This window comes from Delphinus delphis, chromosome 8, assembly GCF_949987515.2.
Source record: "Delphinus delphis chromosome 8, mDelDel1.2, whole genome shotgun sequence".
NCBI classification, from domain to species: Eukaryota; Metazoa; Chordata; class Mammalia; order Artiodactyla; family Delphinidae; genus Delphinus; species Delphinus delphis.
In genome coordinates, this window is record NC_082690.1 from 61822973 (window position 1) to 61829890 (window position 6918).

A 6918-nucleotide genomic window follows, 5' to 3' on the forward strand; every position below is an offset into this window, starting at 1 on the left:
GCTATGTTTAAAGTAGATAACCAACAAAGTCCTACTGTATAGCACAGGGAACGCTGCTCAGTATTCTGTAATATCCTAAATGGGAAAAGAATTTGAAAAAAAACAGATACATAAATATGTATAACTGAATCAGTTTGCTGTACACCTGAAATTAACACAACATTATTAATTAACTATGCTCCAATATAAAATAAAATTTTTTTAAAAAGATATTTAGTGACACCAAGGTTGATGTTTTCCTTTGTTTTGTAGAGCCCAGTCTGCTATTGGTTTCTCATCCTTGGGCCAGAATTCCCTCTCCTGGACAGTGTTAGAATGAGCACAGGTAAAGTTTGCTTCTGATTCATCTCTGCTTCCAAGGCTGAATACAAATCTTATTTAATATATATTTAAGATATAGTCTATGGAAAAGTTTATCTCTAATGCTCTTCTGTACCTTTCCATCAGTTGAGAAAGGCTGTACTGAGTTGGTCTTTAAAATCTAATTATTAAAGGCAGAAGCCTTACTTTAAGCTATGATTAAATTCAAATGCACTGACTTATTGAATACTTATTTCTAAATATCATGCAAGAGAGTCAGGTACAAAAGAAACATAGCTCATCCATTAAACTCTAAAGGCAGAGTTCGTCAACTGGACAAGGAGGTTACTGAACCAAAGTTTCAAAAGCTAGATATGAATCTGTATGGAATGAAATTCCTCCTTTTACTGGGCGGAGGGTATAACCTGTGCACAGGTTTGGAAGAAATAACACTATATTTCAAATCAACTACAAGCAGTTTTACATAGCAAGTAAAGTTTAAGATTGGGGAGCAGAGAGCAAGCTTCTAGAAGTTCCTAGCTTTTCCTGACGTGCCATAGAAATAGAATCCTCTAAAAGGGGAGTAAGAGTAAAAAGTAAATTCTTTCTTCATTGATTCTACTTCATAGCCACTGCCCTGACCATATTGGCTCCTGGTCTGAAAGAGACAGTTAAAAATGTCTCTCCGAGGTTTAACCCCTCCAAGAAACAAAAAAGCAGTGATGGTAACAACAATGCTATTTAAGCACCTGGTATGTTAGTTTCCTTACTAGCCCCTTTGTATATAGTATCTCAATTATAAGAGCTCCCAGAGATAGGTACTATTCCCACTTCATGCTTGAAGAAGTGAAAGTGAAACAACTTGTTCAAGGTTACACAGTAGGTATGTCACTGAGCTGGCTTGCAAACTCAAGCCACTGGAGTTTCAAAGGCCGTGTCTTGTCACATGTCCTAAAGTGTGATGCCCCACAACCCAAGAGAAGCCCATTAGGACACACCAGGGGATAAGTCAAACTGAGAAAGCTGGTTTTCCCCTTCCTAAGAAACAGAATTTCAGGTTGGGAAATTTAGGTTCAGAAGGATGTAAAGGACATGCACTGCTCCACACAAGTCCATGGGGTCCTTCCCTCACAATGTAAACCAGAGCAAGGGGAAAAGTCTGCAGTATCTTACTTTTAGGTAATTGCTATTTGTCTGTCTTGAAGTTAATTCAGGATTCTACCACCACTTCCAAGTGCTGTAAGGGTATCAAACTTCCTTAAAGTTTGACAGCCAGGCTGAGTTCTAATCCCAAGAAGATTCTTCATCCCTCTTCTAGAAAGGCCTTTCTGATTTCTACTTGGCGTCCTTAGACTAGCTGCAGACTCCAGGGAGGCCAGACAACAAACAAGAGCAGGACCTGGACCCAAGGGATCATGACTCAATTAACAGGTCTGTCCTCCATAGCCTTAGACCTCTCTGGACCAACCCTAACATGCTGCGGATAGCTGTGTTCAAATTTAGAATCTGTGTCCATCCTTCTGGGACAAAGACTGCTATTTTCCTTCTCCACTAAGATAGTGGGAAGGTTACAAGTGGAATTACCCCTGAGCAGAATGCTTATACGTGCCAGGCCTCAGAGGCATTTGCAGAGCCCCAGGCTCTTGCTGACACTACACATCCCAGGTAAGAACGTCTTACAAGGAGGATCTAGAAAAGGAGCAAAGGTCATCAGTATGTGTTCCCAGCCTATAAGAAAGAACTTAAAGTTGGGCAACCAACTTTAGATCGTGCTCCTATATAAGTTTCTAAGACCCAGAGGGAAGGAATTCTCTTGGAAGGAGACAGAGAGGGTGGAGTCCACACAGAGCCATACACAAGGAGGCTGAAGAGGCCCTCTAGTTCACTAATGCCAATACAGGAACCTCCAAAATACCTCCAGGTGCTTTAAAAAGGCACAATGTATTTTATTCTTCAATTGCCAGGCACCATGCTAGCATAAGTGTTACAACAGAGAATGAGATAAACATGCTCCCTACTGTCAGGAAACTTACATTCTGTCCAGGGAAACAGGCAGGTAAACAAGCGATCCAGAGTACTATGTGTGTGCAGTACAAAGACAGGCCTCTTTAGGTTGATACGTAAGCTGTGGCAATGTGCCATGTATAAGGACTAGCCAGAAGAGGAAGATGAGTAGGCTATTCCAACACCAGGAAAGAACATCGGTAATTATCAGGGGCAAAAGATCATGACACATTTGGGAAAAAGAAAAATTCAGCCATGTAGAAAGGTAGTGAGCAGGGTGAAAATGCTAAGAATTGTGGTTTGTATTCGCAAATCTATTTGGATATAGCTCAGCTGGGAGCTGTCCTGCTCTGATCGCATATACTCACAGCCCCACTGAACAGGAGCTGCCGTAGCCTCCTTCTACTGTGTTTAAGCAGTAAGGGCTGCCATTCAGACTAGGGAGGCATAAGCTAAGGAGTGTTACGATATTAGGGAAAGGATAAAAGTCAGTAAAGCTAACCCCAAGGCTCATCCATCTCCATCCAGGAGCTGAAGTGCATCCCTCCAGTCATAGGTACCCCTTTCAGTTTCATGATACGTTCCTGGAGATGGATAGGAAGAGGAAGAGATGAAATGTAGATGGAACATCCATCAGGAAAACAGCTCTGTGTGTTGTCAGGTATGAGGAAGGAAAGAGGGATAAAAATCAAATCCACCTTCTCCAGGGCTTGAGGCCAGTTCACAGGACTGAGGACATTTGGCTTGGATCTAACAAGGTCTGAGATGTAGTAGACGTCTGCCTACTTTCGAGAGAAAACATTTCTTATGCTCATAATTCACTGGATATAGATTTAGCCTCTTATGTAATTTGGTCTGTGAGATCATCCTACAATGTGTCTTCTCTGCTCAAACCTAGAAGGGAACCACTGCCCCAGGGTGTGGCTCAGTAGTGATGGGACTCAAATAACTTCAGAAGGGAAGATAGACAGTCAAACAGCTTCCCCACTAACATAGGAGGAAGGTAACCACAGTAAGGGAGACAAGCATCAGAACAGAAGACAAATTCATTTGGCAAGTCTCACTGATTTTTCCATTTAAGGACTCTCTCTTTTCTGGAGGGAAACTAGATTTCTTCACATGATTACACTTTGCTTGGTAAAACATCAAGTTATGAGAGCCAGTAAATTAGGAGGTAGGAGTGAAGTAGACAAGTCCCCTTTTATTGTAAATCTAAAAATCGTGGTAAAGATCATTTAGCATTTGACCACAATGAGATTAGAACTCTTTTGCCTTTGGAACTAGGTCTGTGAAGTTGTCCACTTTCCAATGTGTCCTAGTGAGGAAGCAGGCAGGTTTTCAAGCGATGATACTGGTGAAGACTGTACACTATTGGGATCTGGTCTGATATATCCAAAGAAGAAGTGGCATGGTCAAGGGGGCAACTGAAGAGACCATCTACAGAGGCCTGGGAAGGGTTAAGGAAACTGACAAGGGATGGTGGAGGCCCAGGACTAACCCCAGGGAGCAGCATCACCTAACTCAGGCCTACCAGGTAAGGCAAGATGCAGTTGCCTGAACACAAGTGAGGGGCGGGGGGTGTCACTTTTCAGGAGCTGTGGTCTTTGGTAGAAAATCACAGTACTGCCAAGTGTGCCTGGCAGAAAGGGACTGGGGAATAAGTTCTTGATGGCTAGTCTCACCCTCTCATCTCCTGCATCACATGGGCTGAACCCACCTAGAAACTGGAGGGAAAAAGAAAAGCAGTACTCCATAAATGTCAGCTTCTGGGGACAGAGAACAGAGATCTGGAGGAATAGATGGAGAACAGATGGAGAATAAGCAACACAAAGGGTAAGAAACAAAGACAGGGTCCCCCCAGCCTAAAGCCTTGCCTCACCCCACCTCCTCATCTCAATCACAGGCTGACTCCTGTGCACTCTTTCTTTCCCAGCCCCAGTAACTCAGCCTTTTCACCTTCCCTTTTTCCTGCTTCTGCCAACACTTTCTCTATTCTCATTCATAGTCATCTATGAGAACCTTGAGATGGAGGAAAATCCCAGCTCAAGTAGAGGGATTCTGTGGGATAAAGTCACTACAAACAGCTTACACGAGGTGCCTGGCACCTCGTGGCATCCTCCTGGCTACCTGGAGAGAGACATTCCAACATTTCTTGAAGTTTACTGAATGTATCTTTGGTTTTACACATTAGTCTCAACTGTCTAAAGAGCTAAAGCTTAGGGTTACTGTTCCTCAGACACTGCCTTCTCATTCAATCCTCATGACTTCTCTAGGACACACTACTTAATTTTGTTGTAGAATGAGGTCAGTTGTATTTAACTAATGGGACAAAGTAATTTGCCTCAAGTTCCTACTGCCAAGATATGAAATCAGATCTGAAAAATTCTAAAGGCCAGATACTGGCTACTTTTCTACATTCAAACCAACTAGGCTCAAGATGTAGAAGACAAAGCTTCTTACATACTTATTTCCCTGACATTCTTCTATTGTATATAGGAACACATTCTGGCATGATCCTTTAGATCCTAGAAAAATATAAAACTATTTCCATGTTGTCTTTCTCAATATACATCTCCCCATTAACCAATTGCACTGAACTCTGAGCAAATCCGATTCTTTGGCCAAATAGTCATCTAGGCTTCATGCTATTCTACAATGAATATTATATTTTTTCCCTCCTGGGGAGAACCCTCTCTGCTTCTAGAATCTTATCCTCACTCAGCCTCCAAGAAAGCAGTAAGCCCTTGCATGGATCTGCCTTTGGGCAGACACAAACTGAGCTCCCATCATCAGCTATCACCTGTCAGAAATCATTTTTGTTCCACCCCCCGGAGAGTCTTCTTCACCAGCTTGCATCTGCCTTGTGATCTTGGTCTGCAGATTAAATATTTCAGCTCATCCAATAGCTAATGCTGGCCCCAAGATTAAGCTTTGACTTACCGTAGAGTCTAGATAGTCCCAGGGGTCTATCTAGAGTCTCAGACTGTATCTTTCAGTATCAATGCATCTCTAATCAAGGAGCCCTCACACCAAATCCTGCTTATATGATTCTGAGAAATACCTAATAGCCAACCTACAAGAGTTAAATGACTTAATAGTTACTTGTCCACCTTAGGTCACTTTCATTGATGCAAAAACATTACTTTGAGAGTCATATTGCAAAAAAGATATTCATACATTTCATTCAAATATGTATTCTGGCTTGTGCTTGAAAAATCTGTAGATATCTAGTAATAACTTGTGACATTATTCTGTAATGTCACATAGTAATAACTTGTGACATTATTCTGTAACTTTGAGGAATGTTTATAGAATCTTATCTAGTCAACAACCTATTCCTTATTATAGGACCTACGAATATTCTTGTCTTTTATTTCCAGAAAAAAGTCCTACTGCATTTTGAGGCACAAGTGAGAAGGTGCATTTATAACTAGCCACACTCACTTTTCATAATGTCTGCTGGACACCCAGCTCCTTCCAGCTCACTGGCATTCCAGGATTGGAGTCCCTGCACATCTGGCTCTCCATCCCCTTTGGCTCCATATACCTGGTGGCCATGGAAGGGAATGTCACCACTCTGGCTGGTAATGGTGGAGCACTACCTGCACCAGCCCATGTACTTCTTCCTGTGCCTAGAGGCTATCATTGACCTGGTTCTGTCCACTTCCACTATTCCCAGACTGCTGGGAATCTTGATTTGGTGCTGTTGACATTGGCTTGGATGCCTCCTTGGCTCAAATGTTCCTCATCCACTGCTTTGCCACGGTTGAGTAAGGCATCTTCCTTGCCATGGCTTTTGACCACTACATAGCCATCTGAGACCCACTCCATCATACCACAGTGCTCACTCATACTATGGTGGGATGTTTGGGGCTAGCTGGCCTCTTCTGGGGTGTATTCCACATTGGACCCCTGCCTCTGATGATCCACCTGCAGCTGCCCCTTTACAAAGCCTGTGTCATGTCCCACTCCTACTGTGAGCACACGGCTGTGGTCCCCTTGCCATAGCAGAGGCCAGATGGAAGCACTTAACAAGCCAGAGGGTTGAAATTACTCTAAAAACTGGTGAAAATCAAAGGGGCTTGGCCCACAGGGAGTGTTAAAGATAGTTCATAGGATATTGTGTCCCAAGGGCCAAAATAGATGGGCATCCAGCAAGGCTCTGCTTACCATTCATAGAACAAGGCAAGAATGGAGGATGAGGAGGCTGAGGATGGTCACTCCAATAAAGTCAGTCTCTTGCTCAGTTCCCAGACCTGTGCCAGTGTTAAGATCTAGGGCTGTAACTAAAGAGGTACCTGGATACCTAAGTGGAAGAACTGTGAAAAAAGCATGCCTATTATATACCATGATGATTTCCTGAGACCTTCCTAAAAGATAACTTTGGCCATTTACTCAGGCAATTTTATACTAAAAAGAGGGGAATACCAAGGCATTGAAGGTTAAAGTTTGAGTTGACCCTGACACCCAGAAATCAAAAGCATAATCGTGGTCCCTCTATTAGAGTTGGGGTTCTACTCTGGGTAGCAGAGTCTAGTTAGTAATTGAAGTTTTGGAGAAAGTCTGTTTTCAGTCACTTGATGAATAATTAGAATGACTGTACTTGGTAGGTTG

At 42.7% G+C, this 6918-nt stretch overlaps 1 pseudogene; it reads left to right on the plus strand.

Moving 5' to 3' along the window:
• Window positions 1-4060: 4060 nt before the first annotated feature.
• On the plus strand, window positions 4061-6312 carry LOC132430261 (olfactory receptor 52M1-like; annotated as a pseudogene).
• Window positions 6313-6918: the final 606 nt, after the last annotated feature.